Source organism: Colobus angolensis, unplaced genomic scaffold, assembly GCF_000951035.1.
Source record: "Colobus angolensis palliatus isolate OR3802 unplaced genomic scaffold, Cang.pa_1.0 Scaffold372, whole genome shotgun sequence".
Lineage (NCBI taxonomy): Eukaryota > Metazoa > Chordata > Mammalia > Primates > Cercopithecidae > Colobus > Colobus angolensis.
The window spans coordinates 1,113,678-1,131,397 of NW_012117066.1; positions in this window are offsets into that span (position 1 = coordinate 1,113,678).

The window sequence follows — 17,720 nt, forward strand, 5'->3', positions numbered from 1 at the left end:
CTGAGGCAGAAGAATCGCTTAAACCTGGGAGGCAGAGGTTGCAGTGAGCTGAGATCATGCCACTGCACTCCAGCATGGGGGACAGAGCGAGACTCTGTCACACACACAAAAAAAAAATTTTTTATTCTCAGATAATAAGACTTTATATACAGAGGATCCAAAGGAATAGACAAACTAGTAAAGCTAATCATTGAATTTGGCAAGTTCAAAAGATATAAGTTCAATCTACACAAATCAAGTATATTTCTAAATACTCCATGAAAGAATGGAAAATGACATTTTAAAAATAATACCATTTATAATTTAATCAAAAAACAAACACTCAGCAATAAAATTAACCAGAATATGTGAAAAATCTCTAATGTGAAAACTATGAAACTTTGCTAAAAGAAATTAAAATCTCAATGAATATAGATATACCATGTTCAAGAAGAGGAAGACTCAGTATTACTAAGATGTGAATTTCCCAAAACTCATCTATAGATTCAACACAATCCCAATCAAAATCCCAGCAAAGTTACTTTGTGAATACTGACAAACTTATTATCGTTTATATGGAAAAGTAAAAGACCAAAAATAGCCAACACAATATTGAAGGAGAAAAACAAGGTCAGACACTACAAGATTTCAAGCTTATCATAAAACTGCAGTATATCAAGACTGGCAAAACAATGCACAAATAGATCAATGAAACAGAAAAGAGAGTCCAGAAATAGACCCACACAAATACAGTCAATTGATCTTTGACAATGAAACAAAGGCAAGTCAATGGAAAAAGGGTAGTCTTTTCAACAAATGGTGCTGGAAAAACTAGACAGCTACATGAAAAAAAAAAAAAAACTAAACACAGATCTTACACCTTTCACCAAAAATTAACTCAAAATGGATCGCATATCTGAGTGTACAACACAAAACTATTAAGCTCCTATAAGACAGCACGGGGGAAAATCTTGGTAAACTTAGGATTGGTGATGACAGTACAGGAGAAAATCTTGGTAATCTTAGACTTGGCAATGACGTTTTAGATACAACACCAAAAGCACAAACCATAAGAGAAATAATTGATAAGCTGGACTTCATTAAAAATAAAAACTTCTGCTCTGCAAAAGGCACTGTTAAGAGAATGAAAAGACAAGCCACAGACTTACAGAAAATCTTTGCAAAACACATATGTGATAAAGGACTAGTATTCAAAATATACCTTAAAGACGCCAGGCGCCATGGCTCACATCTGTAATCCCAGCACTTTGGGAGGCAGAGTTGGGTGGATCATTTGAGGTCAGGAGTTCAAGACCAGCCTGGCCAACATGCTGAAACTCCATCTCTACTAAAAATACAAAAATTAGCCAGGTGTGGTGGTGCATGCCTGTAATCCTAGCTATTCGGGAGGCTGAGGCAGGAGAATCACTTGAACTGGGGTGGCGGGGGCAGGGGCAGACAGAGGTTGCAGTGAGCCAAGATCATGCCATTGCACTCCAGCCTGGGCGACAGAGTGAGACTCTGTCTCAAAGAAAAAAATAATAATTTTATATATATACACACACACACACACCCCTTCAATAACTCCTAAAACACAATAATAAGGAAATGGATAACCCAATTAAAATGGGCAAAGTGGGAAATATAAACAGACATCCCACCAAAGAAGATATACAGACAACAAATAACGAAATGAAGATACTCAAAATCATATGTTATTAGGGAACTGAAAATCAAAACCACGATGAGATAGTACTATACATCTATTAGAACGGCAAAATTCTGAAACAATGACAAAACCAAATGCTGGTTAGAATGTGGAATTACAGAAACTCTCATTCATTGCTGGTGGGGATGCAAAATAGTACACTCACTTTTCAAGACAGTTTGGCAGTTCTTACAAAACTAAACATACTTTTGCCATATAATCTATCAACCATGCTCCCTAGTATTTACCCAAATGAGCTGAAAATTCATGTCAATACAGGGTTTGGCAAGGTGGCTCATGCCTGTAATCCTAGCACTTTGGAAGGCTGAGATGGGAGGAACGCTTGAGCCCAGGAGTTCGAGACGAGCCTGGGCAATGTGGTGAGACCTCCTTCTCTACAAAAAATAAAATTATCCAGGCATGGTCGTACATGCCTGTGGTCCTAGCTACTCAGGAGGCTGAAGTGAAAGGATCCCTTGAGCCAGAAAGATAGAGGCTATAGTAAGCCCAGATCATACCACTGCACCCCAGCCTGTGGGATACTGTCTCAAAAGGCAAAACAAACAAAAATTACATCCACCCAAAAACCTGCAGACAGAAGTCAGACACAGTGGCACATGGCAACAGTCCTCACTATTCAGGAGGCTGAGGTGGGAGAACTGCTTGAGCCCAGGAGTTTGGGGCCAGCCTGGGCAACATGGTGAGAAACTGTTGCTAAAAATTAAAAAAATAATAATAATAACTTTAAAAACCTGCACATGGATGCTTATGGTAGCTTTATTTCTGATTATCAGAAACTGAAAGCCACCAAGACATCCTTCTAAAGGTGAATAAACAAACTCTAGTATCCATACTATAGAATATATTTCAGCAATAAAGGCAAAAGAGCTATCAAACCACAAAAAGATAGAGGAATCTTAAATACACATTGCTAAGTAAATCCAAAAAGCCTATGTACTGTATGATTCCAACTGCGTGACATTCTGGAAAAGGCAAAACTATGGCAAGAGCAAAAAGACAGTGGTTGAAAAGGGCGGTGGGAGGTGAAGGGATGAAAAGGTAAAGCATGAGAGATTTTTAAGGCAGTGAAACTATTTTCTATGATACTGTAATGGTACAGACATGTCATTACACATCTGTCAAAACCCACAGGATGTAGGACACAAAGAATGAACCCTAATGTAAACTACAGACTTCAAATAATAAAGATGGATGAATATCGCTTATCAACTGCAACAAATGGATCTCAACCAAGATGCTAAACAACAGGGGAAACTGGGGGTGCAGGGGGAGGAGCAAGGTGATATCTGCAAACTGCTATTTTCTGCTGCATTTCACTGTAAACCTAAAACTGCTTTAAAAATAAGTCCTATTAAAAATAAAATAAAAATTTTAAATTTAAAAAATAAAGTCTATCAATTAAAATAAATTTTTAGTTGCTTACAAAGTCATCAACCTGTATACTATAAAATTTTGACATTTTATTGTAAATTAAAACTTAATTTTTTAAAATGTAATACTCAACTGTCTATCTTAGGCCTTCTATCTGAAGATGAATACTCTAGGAAGCGAACACCATGGAAAACCAACACTACAGTGAAGGGAACAAAAGGAAAAGATGGGTGATGTGGAATGTGTCCTAATCCGTATGTCTTGATCTCTCTTAAGAGGATCTACATTAATGTTTCTAATTGGCTATTATTAGGTTTTATACAACATTTAAAATGTAGGCTTCAGAATCGGGAGAGGAATTTCAAAATGTTTTATAAACCTTTAAGAGTAAACAGCCTCAGTATAAATTAACACTGGAGATAGATTTTTACCTGTAAGTATTTCTGCACCTGTAAGGAATTTTAAATCACTCAATAGTGACTGATCAGGCAAGGAACAAGTATTATCTACTGATTCTTAGTTTGTCTGTAATGTCATCCCTACAAAGACTGTATTTCCACTGCACCCTCCTTTTATTACTCAGCTGATTACACCCTAAAACACATACATACTCCCTGGTGTAGATGCTGATACCTTAATTCACATTATATAATTCATATAATAGTGAAGTTGTAATACAGAATCCAACAGCATTCATTATATCAGAATATAGAAGAAAATTGGTCTGAGATGTGCTATTATGATATAAATCAACTAACAACATACCAATCAATAAACTAACCATGCTTCTCCTTTTTTTTTTTTTTTTGGTAAATGTGGGTATTTTAATTTTCCTTGATAAGGACAAATATGGCCATGAGAAGCTTCTTTGGGGGTTTCATAATCTGCCATTTACAGAGAGTGGGAAGTTATGCAGCAATTAGCCTAGGAGAGAAGTGTCCACTAACCTATGAAGACTGTCTCCACAGCTCAAGGAGACAATAAAGGCCAGAAAGCGTTAATACCGGTCACCCCAAAAATGTGAAGATCCCCCCAGTAAGCTACTTTAAAAATGTAAAAAGTGAGGTCTAAATTGTGAAATTATACTTTGGGGGGGTTTTGTTTTTTTTTAAGTTCAAGGGTACATGTGCAGGTTTCTTACACAGGTTAACTCACATCACGGGTCTGTCGTACAGATTATATTTCATCACCCAGGTATTAAGCCTAGTACCCATTAGTTATTTTTCTTGATTCTCTCCCTGCTCCCACCCTCCACCTCATCAATTAGCTTCCACTTATGAGTAAGAACATGCAGTATTTGGTTTTCTGTTCCCACATTAGTTTACCATGGATAATGGCCTCCAGCTTCATCCATGTTCCTGCAAAGAAAATGATCTTGTTCTTTTTGATGGCTGCACAGTATTCCATGGTGTATATATACACCACATTTTCTTTACCAGGCTACCATTGATGGGCATTTAGGTCGATTCCACATCCTTGTTATCATGAATAGTGCTGCAATGAACACACTCGTGTGTGCATATGTCTTATTAGAATAGAATGATTTATATTCCTTTGGGTATACACCCAGTAATGAGATTGCTGGGTTGAATGGTAGTTCTTTTTAGGTCATTGAGGAATGACCACACTGCTCTCTGCAATGGTTGAACTAATTTATACTTCCACCAATTCTGTATACGTGTTCCTTTTTGTCTGCAACCCCGTCAGCATCTGTTATTTTTGACTTTTTAATAGTAGTCATTCTGACTGGTGCGAGATGGTATCTCATTGTGGTCTGATTTGCATTTCTCTAATTATCAGTGATGTTGAGTGTTTTTCCATATGCTTGTTGGCCACAGGTATGTCTTCATTTGAAAAGTGTGTTCATGTCCCTCACCCACTTTTTAGTGAGCCTTCTTCTTGTAAATTTAAGTTCTTTATAGGTACTAGACATTTGATCTTTGTCAGATGCACAGCTTGCAAAACGTTTCTTCCATTCTGTAGACTGTTTAATAGTTTCTTTTGCTGTGCAGAAGCTTTTTAGTCAATTTGTCTAAGCTCTCTGATTTGTCAATTTTTGCTTTTGTTACAATTGCTTTTGGTGTCTTCGTCATAAAATCTTTGCCCATTCCTGAGTCCAAAACGGTAATGCCTAGGTTGTCTTCCATGGTTTTTATAGTTTCAGGTTTTAAATTAGAGACTTTAACCCATCTTGAGTTAATTTTTGTACACGGTGAAAGGAAGGCATCCAGTTTCAATCTCCTTTATACAGCTAGCCAGTTATCCCAGCACCATTTATTGAGTAGGGAATCCTTTGCCCATTGCTTGTTTTTGTCAGCTTTGTTGAAGGTCAGATGGTTGTGGGTATGTCTTATTTTGAGCCCTCTGTTCCATTGGTCTATGTGTCTGTTTTTGTCCCAGTACCATGCTGTTTTGTTTCCCGTAGCCCCTTGTAGTATAGTTTGAAGTCTGGTAGATGCCTCCAACTTCGTTGTTTTTGCTTAGGATTGCCTTGACTATTTGGGCTCTTTTTTGGTTCCATATCAATTTTTAAATTTTTTTTTCTAGATCTATGAAGAATGTCATTGGTATTTCGATAGGAATAGCGCTGAACCTATAAACTGCTTTGTGTAGTATGGCCATTTTAACAAAACTGATTCTTCCTATGAATGTGGAATGTTTCTATTAGTTCATGTCATCACTGATTTCTTTGAGCAGTGTTTTCTAGTTCTCCTTGTAGGTATCTTTCCCCTCCCTGGTTAGCTGTATTCCTAGGTATTTTGTTCCTTTTGTGATGATTGTGAATGAGATTTGTGTTCCTAATTTGGTTCTTGGCTTCTTCACTGTTGGCATATTGGAATGCTAGTGATTTCTGTACGTTGGTTTTATATCCTGAGACTTTGCTGATGTTATCGGCTTAAGGAGCTTTTGGGCCAAGATTATGAGGTTTTCTAAATATAGTCATGTCATCTGCCAAGGACACGGACAGGCACATGGACAGGGATATTTTGACTTCCTCTCTTCCTCTTTAAATGCCCTTTCTTTCTTTCCCTTGCCTGATTCCTCTGGCCAGGACTTCCAATACTATGTTGAATTAGGCGGTGATGGAGGGCATCCTTGTCTTCCGTCAGATTAAGACAAATGCTTCCAGTTTTGGCCCATTCAGTATGATGTTGGCTATGGGTCTTATTATTTTGAGGTATATTCCTTCAATACCTCGTTTATTGAGAGTTTTTAACATGAAAGGCTGTTGAATTTTATCAAAAGCCTTTTCTGCATCTATTGATAAAATCACGTGGTTTTTTAGTTGTTTATGTGATGAATCACATTTACTGATTTGCATATGTTGAACCAACCTTGTATCCCAGTGATAAAAGCCTACTTGATCATGGTGGATAAGTTTTTTGACATGCTGCTGGATTTGGTTTGCCAGTATTCTGTTAAGGATTTTTGCACTGATATTCATCAAGCATGCTGGCCTGAAATTTTTTTTGTTGTTTCTCTGCTAGGTTTTGATAACAGGATGATGCTGGCCTTACAGAATGAGTTAGGGAGGAGTCCCTCCTCCTCAATTTTCGGGAATAGTTTCAGTAGGAACAGTACCAGCTCTTCTTTGTATATCTGGTAGAATTTGGCTTTGAATCCATCTAGTCTTGGGCTTTTTTGCTCGAAGGACTATTTATTACTGATTCAATTTCAGAACTCATTATTGATCTGTTCAGAGATCCAATTTCTTCCTGGTTCAGTCTTAGGAGGGTGTATCTAGGAATTTATACATTTCTTCTAGATTTTCTAGTTTCTGTATGCAGAGGTGTTCATAACGGTCTGATAACTATTCCTATTTCTGTGAGGTCAGTGGTAATAGCCCCTTTGTTGTTTCTAATTGTGGTTATTTGGATCTTCTCTCTTATTAGTCTAGCAAGCAATCTATTTTATTAATTTTTTCAAAAAACCAAATCCTAAATTCAATGTTTTGAATGGTTTTTCGTGTCTCAATCTCCTTCCGTTCAGCTTTGATTTTGGTTATTTCTTGTATTCTGCAAGTTTTGGGATTGGTTTGCTCTTGGTTTTCTAGTTCTTTTAGTTGTGATATTAGGTTGTTAAATTGAGATCTTTTTAACTTTTTGATGTGGACACTTAGTGCTATAAATTTTCCTCTTTACACTGCATTAGCTGTGTTCCAGAGATTCTGGTATATTCTATCTTCGGTCTCATTAGTTTCAAAGAACTTGGTTTCTGCCTTAATTTCATGATTTACCCAAAAGTCAGAAGAAAGTTGTTTAATTTCCATGTAATTGTACGGTTTTGAGCAATTTTCTTAGATGTGATTTCTAACTTTATTGAGCTGTGGCCCAAAAGAGTGGTTGCTACGATTTCAGTTCTTTTGCATTTGCAGAGAAACATGTCAAATTGTGTGGTCTATTCTAGAGTATGTGCCACGTGGTGATGAGAAGAATGTATATTCTGTTGTTTTGGGGTGGAGAGTTCTGTAGATGTCTATCAGGTCCATCTGATCCAGTGCTGAGTTCAGGTCCTGAATATCTGTTAATTTTCTGCCTTGATGATCTTTCTAATACTGTCAGTGGGGTGTTAAACTCTCCCACTATTATGGTGTAGGAGTCTACGTCTCTTTGAAGGTCTCTAAGAACTTGCTGTATGAATCTGGGTGCTCCTGTGTTGAGTGCATATATATTTAGGATAATTAATTCTCTTGTTGAAATGAACCCTTTACTACCACGTAATGCCCTTCTTTGTCTTTCTTCATCTTTGTTGGTTTAAATTGTTTTGTTTGAAATTTGGATTGCAACTCTTTTTTGTTTTCCATTTATTTGCTTGGTAATTTTTCTCCATCCCTCTATTTTGAGCCTATGGGTGTCACTGCATAGGAGATGCACTACACACTTCTGAGTCTCAGTTCTTTATCCAGTTTCTCACTCTGTGCCTATTAATTGGAGCATTTAGCCTGTTTATGTTTAAGGTTAGTACTGGTAAGTGTGGATTTGATACTGACATCATGATGTTACCTGGTTGTTATGCAGACTTGTGTGGCTGCTTTATAGTGTCACAGGTCTGAGTACTTAAGTGTGTTTTTGTAGTGGCTGGTAACAGTCTTTCCATATTTAGTGCTTCCTTCAGGAGCTCTTGTAAGACAGGTCTGAGGGTATCAAATTCCCTCAGCAACTGCATGTTTGAAAAGGATCTTATTTCCCCTATGCTATGAAGTTTAGTTTGGCTGGATAAGAAATTCTTGGTTGGAATTTTTCTTTAAGAATCTTGAATATGGCCAGGCGCGGTGGCTCACGCCTGTAATCCCAGCACTTTGGGAGGCTGAGACAGGCGGATCACGAGGTCAGGAGATCGAGGTCATCCTGGCTAACACTGTGACACCCCGTCTCTACTAAAAAAATACAAAAAAAAAAAAAAACTAGCTGGGCGAGGTGGCGGACGCCTGTAGTCTCAGCTACTCGGGAGGCTGAGGCAGGAGAATGGCGTGAACCCGGGAGGCGGAGCTTGCAGTGAGCTGAGATCCGGCCACTGCACTCCAGCCTGGGCCACAGAGCAAGACTCCGTCTCAAAAAAAAGAATCTTGAATATTTACTCCCAGTCTCTCTTCCGGCTTGCAGGGTTTCTGCTGAGAGGTCCACTGTTAGTCTGATGGGCTTCCCTTTGTAGTTCTCATGAATGAGATCCTGAAATACGTTTTCCAAGTTGCTTCCATTCTCTCCAACTCTTTCAGGGACACCAATGAGTCAGGTATCACAGATTTGGTTTCTACATAATCCCGTATTTCTTGGAGGTTTTGTTTGTTCATTTTCATTCTTTTTTCCATATTCCTGTCTCACTGTCTTATTTCAGAAAGCCAGTCTTCAAGCTCTTCTTTCCTCAGCTTGACCTATTCTGCTATTAACACCTACAGCTGGCCGGGCGTGGTGGCTCATGCCTGTAATCCCAACACTTTGGGAGGCCGAGGCAGGTGAATCACAAGGTCAAGAGATCGAGACCAGCCTGGCCAACATGGTAAAACTCTTGTCTCTACTAAAAATACCAACATTAGCTGGGCGTGGTGGCACAGGCCCGTAGCCCCAGCTTCTCAGGAGGCTGAGGCAGGAGAATCGTTTCAACCCAGTAGGCGGATGTTGCAGTGAGCCAAGATTGAGCCACTGCACTCCAGCCTGGCGACAGAGTGAGATTCCGTCTTAAAAAAATAAAAAAATAGGCTAGGAGCGGTGGCTCAAGCCTGTAATCCCAGCACTTTGGGAGGCCGAGATGGGCGGATCACGAGGTCAGGAGATCGAGACCATCCTGCCTAACACGGTGAAACCCCGTCTCTACTAAAAAATAAAAAAAAATAAAAAAATAAAAAACTAGCCGGGCAAGGTGGCGGGCGCCTGTAGTCCCAGCTACTCGGGAGGAGGAGGCAGGAGAATGGCATAAACCCGGGAGGCGGAGCTTGCAGTGAGCTGAGATCCGGCCACTGCACTCCAGCCTGGGCCACAGAGCGAGACTCCATCTCAAAAAAATAAGTAAATAAAATAAAATAATTAAAAATAATTAAAAAATTAAAAATAAAAATCTGCAGCTGCATTATGAAATTCTTGTAGCATGTTTTTCAGCTCAATTGGGTTGGTTACATGCTTTTCTATACCGGCTATTTCATCTGACAGCTCCTGTATTATTTTACTGTGATTCTTAGCTTCCTTGGATTGGGTTTCAACGCACTCCTGCATCTCTATGATCTTCGTTCCTATCCATTGTCTGAATTTCTATTTCTGTCACTTCACCCATCTCAGCCTAGTTCAGAACCCTTGCTGGAAAGTTAGTGTGGTTGTCTGGAGAAAAGAAGGCACTCTGGCTTTTTAAGTTATCAGGGTTCTTACGCTGGTTCTTTCTCATCTTTGCTCCAGATGTTCCTTCAGTCTTTGAAGATACTGTCCTTTGAATGGGTTTTTTGTTTTTTCTTTCATCCTATTTGACGACCTTGAGGGTTTGACTGTGGTATATAAGGTGGGTGCAGTCAACTGGCTTCATTCCTGGAAGATTTTAGGTGGCCAAGGTTCAGCTCTTAACTCCTGGATTACACGCTCTAAATCTGGGGGACTGTTATTGGGATCCTATTTTGTTCTCTGGCTCCTCAATGTTAGGAACCCACTGCACTGGGGGTAGGAGGGTGTCAAGGTACCCCTGGACTACCGGTCACTATACTCCGGTGGGTGGTACCAAAGAGTTTTGTAGGGCAGTGGCAGCAGGATCTGCCCTCGTTTCCATGTGCCAGTGGCAGCACAGTGGGGTGCACACTTGTCAGCTGTGGCAGTGTGCTAGCAGATGCCAGGGTGTCGGCCTCAGTGTGGACATTTGTAGCAGTGGTAGAGGCAGCATGGCTTAAGCAGGCCCCACTGGCAACTATGCATGTGGTCACACTGGTGGTGGTGTTAGCACGGATAGTGCTGGTAGGGGCAAGTCTATGTGCACACTCTGTGCACATTTACAAAGGCGGGGTGGCCACTCGCGGGGGAAGGGTTCATTGTTCTCTGTGCCTAGTTTCACTCCAGGAGCAAGGGGGTGGGGCAATGGCAGCGCAGGGCTGAAAGGACCTGTGCCCACCAAGACTCTGACTGCAATTACAGTACAACCAGGGGAAGGGAGGCAGAGTGCACTCACACTGGCAGCAGTGGCAGAGGGTAGTGTGCACATGCACATGTGCTGGCAAGGCAAGAGAAAGCAAGATCCGCCTGTGCACACACACCAGCAAAGTGATGTGTGTGTCGGGGGGGCCTGTGGTCAGGGAGGGGTGGGGGGGGTTAAGCTGCAATAGGGAAAGGGGGCAGGCAGGAAGGCTGGTGCATATTCACAGGGGCTATTCTTTTTTTTTTTTTTTTGAGATGGAGTTTTGCTCTTTTTGCCCAGGCTGGAGTGCAATGGTGCAATCTCAGCTCACCACAACCTCCGCCTCTCAGGTTCAAGCGATACTCCTGCCTCAGCCTCCCAAGCAGCTGGGGTTACAGGCATACATCACATGCCCGGCTAATTTTGTATTTTTAGTAGAGACGGGGTTTCTTCATGTTTGTCAGGTTGGTCTCGAACTCGCGACCTCAGGTGATCCGCCCACCTTGGCCTCCCAAAGTGTTGGGATTACAGGCATGAGCCACCACCCCGGCCCACAGGGGCTATTCTACTGGAGCTCTCTGCCATTAAAGTGTGGTCAGGTCAGCCAGCCCAGAAGCTATGATGCAGGTCCCCAGGGTACCCAAGGCTTCACAGCAAGCAACTGCAACCAGGCTGGGTCCCCAGGAGAGGCCAGAGGACCAAAGCATGCTCAGGCTGATGGACAAGGCTGCCCTGCAGAGTTCAGGTCTGACTTCCTCTAGGGCTAAAGTCTCCTATGGGAGCAAGTCGAGCCTAGGGTGATGGGCTTCCCTGGTCATGCTCCACTACAGACACTCCTGCACCAAACCCTCTGCGCTCTGCACTGACTGGAGTGCTGCCTCTATCACTTCTCAAGTGTGCTTGAGAATCAAGCAGCTCTCCCTGCCAACTCAAGTGTCCCTGATGGTTGAGGGATCTCCTCCTGCCAGGATTCCAGAGGTTTGTGGTAAGAGCAGATTGTTCCTTGCCAGTTCAACTCACCCGTTTCCCTGGAGTCACAAGTCCCGGTGCACAGTAGCCCTGTGCCAGGTTCCTCCCACTTCATCCCAACATCTTTGTCTTCCCTCTGTCTACTCTCAGTGCCTTCCCTCCAAAGATCTGTTAGGAGTGTGCCAGTTGTCCCAGTCCCTCAGTGGCAGCCATTCCACTTGGCTGTGTCTAGTCAGCCATCTTGCCCACTTTCCTCCTTTCTTTCTTATATTTTTTTCCATTATGCCTTTCTCTAGAGAAAATTTACCTTCTATTCTTTTCTGTTGTTTGGGTTTATACTACTGTTGTTATGTACTGAACTGTGCTGTTCTCCCAAAATTCGTATGTTAAAGCCCTAATCTGCAATGTGAGTGTATTTGGAGATAGGACCTTTAAAGTAGTAATGAAGTTAAATGAGGTCATAAGGAAAGGTCCTACTTCAATAGGACAGGTGTCCTTATAACAAGAGATGCCAGGGATGTGTGCACTACAAAAAAAGGTCACAGAAGGATACAGCAAACAGCAGCTACCTGCAAGCCAAAAAAAAGAGGTTCCAGGAGAAACCAAACCTGACAACACCTTCATGTTGGACTTCTAGTCACCAGAAGTGTAGGAAAACAAATTTCTGTCTTTTAAGCCACTCAATCTGTGGTATTTTGTTATGGCAGCCCCAGCAAATTAATACAACTGTACAGCAATCTTTGGCACACAATTATTAATATGTTCAACTTGACACTGTTTTATAACAAACTCTATAGAATACTAACTAGTTTTCTGTCATTGCCCAAAAAGTGCAATGCCCTCTGGGCCTACTGTCATAGGTCAATGCCCTCTATGCCTATTTTGCCTTTCTTTTTCCAATAGTGCTTCAAATATTCTACTAGAGTTCCTTTCTCTTCCATCTCCTCCTCTGTGATCATCTCTGATCTCTGCTCTTAGTACTTACTATTATCAGAGGTCTATTTTCCAACACATTATCAAATTTATAATCTAACACATTTGCCACTTGCCACTGTGACATATGCACCCTCACCTCACTCGACTCACTCCTTTACCAGCTGCTTCATGTATACTTCTTAGCCTTGCTAATATTGACATTAGGCATTCAGAACCAACAACCAAAAAGAGCGCTACTAGTCAGATTATCTTATTGCTCTTACCAGTAATATTTTGTTCTAACTAATGGAGACGTTCCCTGAGTTTGGAAAACTCAAATGTTACTCCACTGAAAAACACTGATATTCAAATACTACCTAAATACAGTCCAGCTAACCCACCATCAACAAAATATATGCCAGGGTTGATTTTTCTACTTACATGTATGTCTAGGCTCATTTATCCACAGTCATCCCATCTCCCTTCTCTGGTCAATGATATGCACTTTTGCAATAATATAACATTCCAAAGGCAAGAGTATGATCAGAAAACAGAGTATCCCTTATGAACTCAATCAAGAATAAATCCTGAAATCTTGTTCTCACTAGAATGGGACACTGGACAACTAAGTTAACACTTCAAAATACTCATCAAATGTTGTCTTATTACCTCAAGACTCAAAAAAATGTAGAAAAATAATGGTTTTGGTTTTTGTTTTGACACAGGGTCTCACTCTGTTACCCAGACTAGAGTGCAATGTCTTGATCATAGCTCACCACGGCCTCAACCTCCTGGGCTCAAGCAATCCTTCCACCTCAGCCACCCTAGTAGCTAGGACTACAGGCACACAGCACCACACCTGGCTAATTTTTTTTTTTTTTTTTTGAGGCGGAGTCTCGCTCTGTCGCCCGGACTGGAGTGCAGTGGCCGGATCTCAGCTCACTGCAAGCTCCGCCTTCCGGGTTTACGCCATTCTCCTGCCTCAGCCTCCCAAGTAGCTGGGACCACAGGCGCCCGCCACCTCGCCCGGCTAGTTTTTTTTTTTTTGTATTTTTAGTAGAGACGGGGTTTCACTGTGTTAGCCAGGATGGTCTCGATCTCCTGACCTCGTGATCCACCCGCCTCAGCCTCCCAAAGTGCTGGGATTACAGGCTTGAGCCACCGCGCCCGGCACACCTGGCTAATTTTTTAAATTTTTTGTAGAGACAGAGTTTCACTATGTTGCCCAGGCTGCTCTTGAACTCCTGAGCTCAAGTGATCCTCCCACCTCAGCCTCCCAAAGTGCTAGGATTACAGGCATGAGCCACTGTGCCTGGCATGATGGTCATTTTTATTCCTTCAAGAACCTTATGAGCTGGGCCACAGTGGCTCACACTTGTAATCCCAGCACTCTGGGAAAGGAAGGGAGGAGGATCACTTGAGGCCAGGAGTACAAGGCCAGTCTGGGCAATATAGTAAGACTTCCTCTCTACAAAAAATCTTAAAAATTAGCTGGGTGTGGTGACATAACTGCTATGGTCCCAGCTACTCAGGAGGCTGAGGTGAGAGGAAAGCTTGAGCCCCAAAAGCAAAGGCTATAGTGCGCCATGATCTCACTACTGCACTCTAGCTTGGACAACAGTGTGAGACCCCTCTCAAAAACAAAAGCAAAAAAACACCAACTTATCAACAGCAATGCCGTCATACCACTTACTAAAAAGTTCAAACTTAAGTTTTCCTGGGTTTTGGTCTTTTTTAAGAGGTGTCATATTCACTCTGTATCAAAAACTGTATTGTGCCAATGGCTTTAAGTGAGATATTAAACAATCTCACCTCTATTTTGTTAAGCTGTGAGATAACAATGCTGTATTAATAACTAAGACTAAGTATACATGAATTGAAATTACTTTTATGTAAAATAAAAGTGTAAGTTAATAATTATGTACTGCATGGTCATTAGAATTAGATAGGTAGCAAGTCATAAATTACTAATTAGCCAACTGGTAAAAACTTCAGCTATTCTGACGTTTTAGAGAAATCCTAAAAATTCAAGTTTTCCTATGAACTGAAATTTCAGCTCTTTAAGTTTCTCTACTAAGCTTTAGAAGTTCTTTGTTTTTAATACTCTGGATTAATTATTTCTATAACATACTAACTTTATATCTTTTTAAACAGAGTATATTAAACATACCATGCATTTCTTAAAAATTTAGATTGCACAACAAATGTTAATTTTGATATGATACAGTAATATTTATTAGAAACTACTGATATAAACAAGGTTGTCTATCCCTATCTATTCCCAGATTGCTTTACTTTTACAGATAAGCGTTTCATTCTATCAGCCTAACAACCTATAAATGTCCCTGTTCTCATTTACTGCTTCTATACTATGTAACCTTAGAAACCAAATTCTTACTTGAATTATCTGAAGTAAAGCTAGCCCCTAAATAAAAGCCTGAGGGACTCTCATATAAGTATAGAAATGTTAAACATATTTTCATAATCTCCATTAACCATTTAAAGACTCTGGGGTTTTTGCAATGTAATCTGAAAATAAACATGGGCTTTATAGTCACACAGTGAGGGGTTCAGATCCTACCATTACACTTACTAGCTGTGTAATCTTGGAAAGATAATAAACCACCTTCCCTAAATGTTTCTTTTTCAAAAAAATCTCCATCACCTAGTTCATTGTTGCTGTGAGATTAAGTGTGATACTGTATATAAATAAACAATGGTTTATTTATATAAAGCAGTGGTTCACCCCTGTAATCCCAGCACTTTGGGAGGCTGAGGTGGGAAAATCACTTGAGCCTATGAGTTCAAGAACAGTTTCAGCAAAAAAAAAAAAAAGCAACACCTCATCTCCACAAAAAAAATTCTAAACATCTACCCACGTGTGGTGGCTCGTACCTATAGTCCCAGCTACTTGGGAGGCTGAGGCAGGAGGATCACTGGACCCTAGGAGTTCAAGGCTGCAGTAAGCTATGACTTCACCACTGCACCACAGCCTGCATAACAGAGTAAGATCTTTCTCAAAAAAAAAAAAAAAAAAAAAAAGGCAACTTTCATACCTACTTTAATCACTGATACATATAGCTATATGACAAATTTACTAAATTTTGCAAACAAAATTCACCATTTCTTTTTCATTTTTATTTTTTGAGTATATGGGGTGCTAGCTTTCTATACCAAACAGCTTTTAAACACTTTATTCTTTTCATGTTTTTCTTTTCTTTCTTTTCTTATCCTCCATAACTGAGACATTTCCACATGGCTGAAACAGTAGAAATCCTTAAGACTACAGTCATATATACTCCTAGATCATAAATAAGCTTCTGAAAGTCAAACTCTTGTCTGCTATTTACTAGTAATACAACTTTACCCGAACTGCTCTCTCTCTCTGAACCTTAATTTATTCACATTCAAAAAAGGCCAATTACATAGAACACAACTACCACTAAGGTTTTTAAAACTAAATACATCAGAAAATATATATTCTTTTTTTTTTTGAGATGGAGTCTCGCTCTGTCACCCAGGATGGAGAGCAGTGGCACAACTACAGGCGCCCGCCACCACGCCCGGCTAATTTTTTGTATTTTTTTAGTATAGACAGGGTTTCACTGTGTTAGCCAGGATGGTCTCGATCTCCTGACCTCATGATCCACCCACTTCGGCCTCCCAAAGTGATGGGATTACAGGCGTTAGCCACCACGCCCGGCCAAAAATATATATTCTTAAAAGCCTTTGCAAAGAGCTAATGTCAAAGAATTATAAGCCCAAAACATAAGACAGGGCAGGAATTCAGAGAGATAAGCAGAGCACTGAAGCTAGGTTAGCTAGTGACAGAAGCCAAACTCAGGCTTTGGTTTTCATAGTCTTATAACGATAGAAGCCAAGCCCATGACCCAGCCTTAGTGGTGAGTCTGTTAAGAGACGCCTATACCATATGGCTGGAACCAGTAAAATGAACAAAAGTAAACCTGTTCCATTCTAACCTAATCCCCTAAGAACTTCAAAGAAAGCTGCTTTGGCACTGAGCAGAAAAGAATGATGGGAGAAAGGAGAGTTACTGACAAGTTATTAACAGGAAACAGCAAACTTTCTGTAAAGGGCCAGAGGTATAAATATTTCAGGCCTTAGCGGAGTGTGGTGCCTGCCTGTAGTCCCAGTTACTCCGGAGGCTGAGGAAGGAGGATCCTTTGAGCCCAGGGGTTTAAGACTGCAGTAAGCTATGATTTCACCACTGCACGACCACTGCCCACCATCCTGGGCAACAGAGGGAGACTGTCTCCAAAAAATAAATAAATATATATATGTGTGTGTGTGTGTATATATATATTAGGCTTTGAAGGCAATATGATCTCTGTTGCAACCAATCAGCTCTGCTGTTCTAGCATGAAAACAGTCACAAACAATACATAAACCAATAAACATGGATGTATTCAATAAAGATTTATAGGCACGTAAGTTGGAATTTCATATGATTTTCATGTCACAATTTTTTTTTCCAACCATTTAAAAATGTAAAAAAAAAAACTACTAGCTTGCAGCCCAAACTAGGTAGCACAAGCCACAGTTTCCAGTTACTTGTAACAACAACACACAACATCACTTCAGCCACCACCTTACTTACACACACACACGCACGCTCACAGATTTGAGGCTCTAATTCCCATCACCTAGGTGAAGTAAAAAACATCAGGCCATAAACATTTAGAAGATACATGTGCAAAACCCACAAATAATGTCCCAAGAAAAATTAACAAGAAAAAAACCACCACAAATGAAAGCAAGCAAACATACAAACACACATGCAAAACTTTCAGATATTAGAAAAGATCATATAGAGAATATAAAGTAACTGCTTTCTAAAGTTTAAGGCAACAAACAAGCTTGAAAGGGTTGTACACATGAGGGGGAAAGAATCATTAAAAAATGACTTAGCAAGCTAGGTGTGGTGGCTCACACCTGTAATTTCAGCACTTTGGGAGGCCAAGGTGGGCTGATACTTGAGCTCAGGAGTTCAAGACCAGCCTGGGCAACACAGTGAGACCCTGTCTCTACAAAAAATAAAATAAAATAAAAAATAGCTGGGTGTGGTGGCTTGCACCCATAGTCCCAGCAACTCAAGAGGCTGAGGCAAGAGGATCACCTGAGCCCAAGGGAAAGAGTCAGCAGTGAGCCGAGA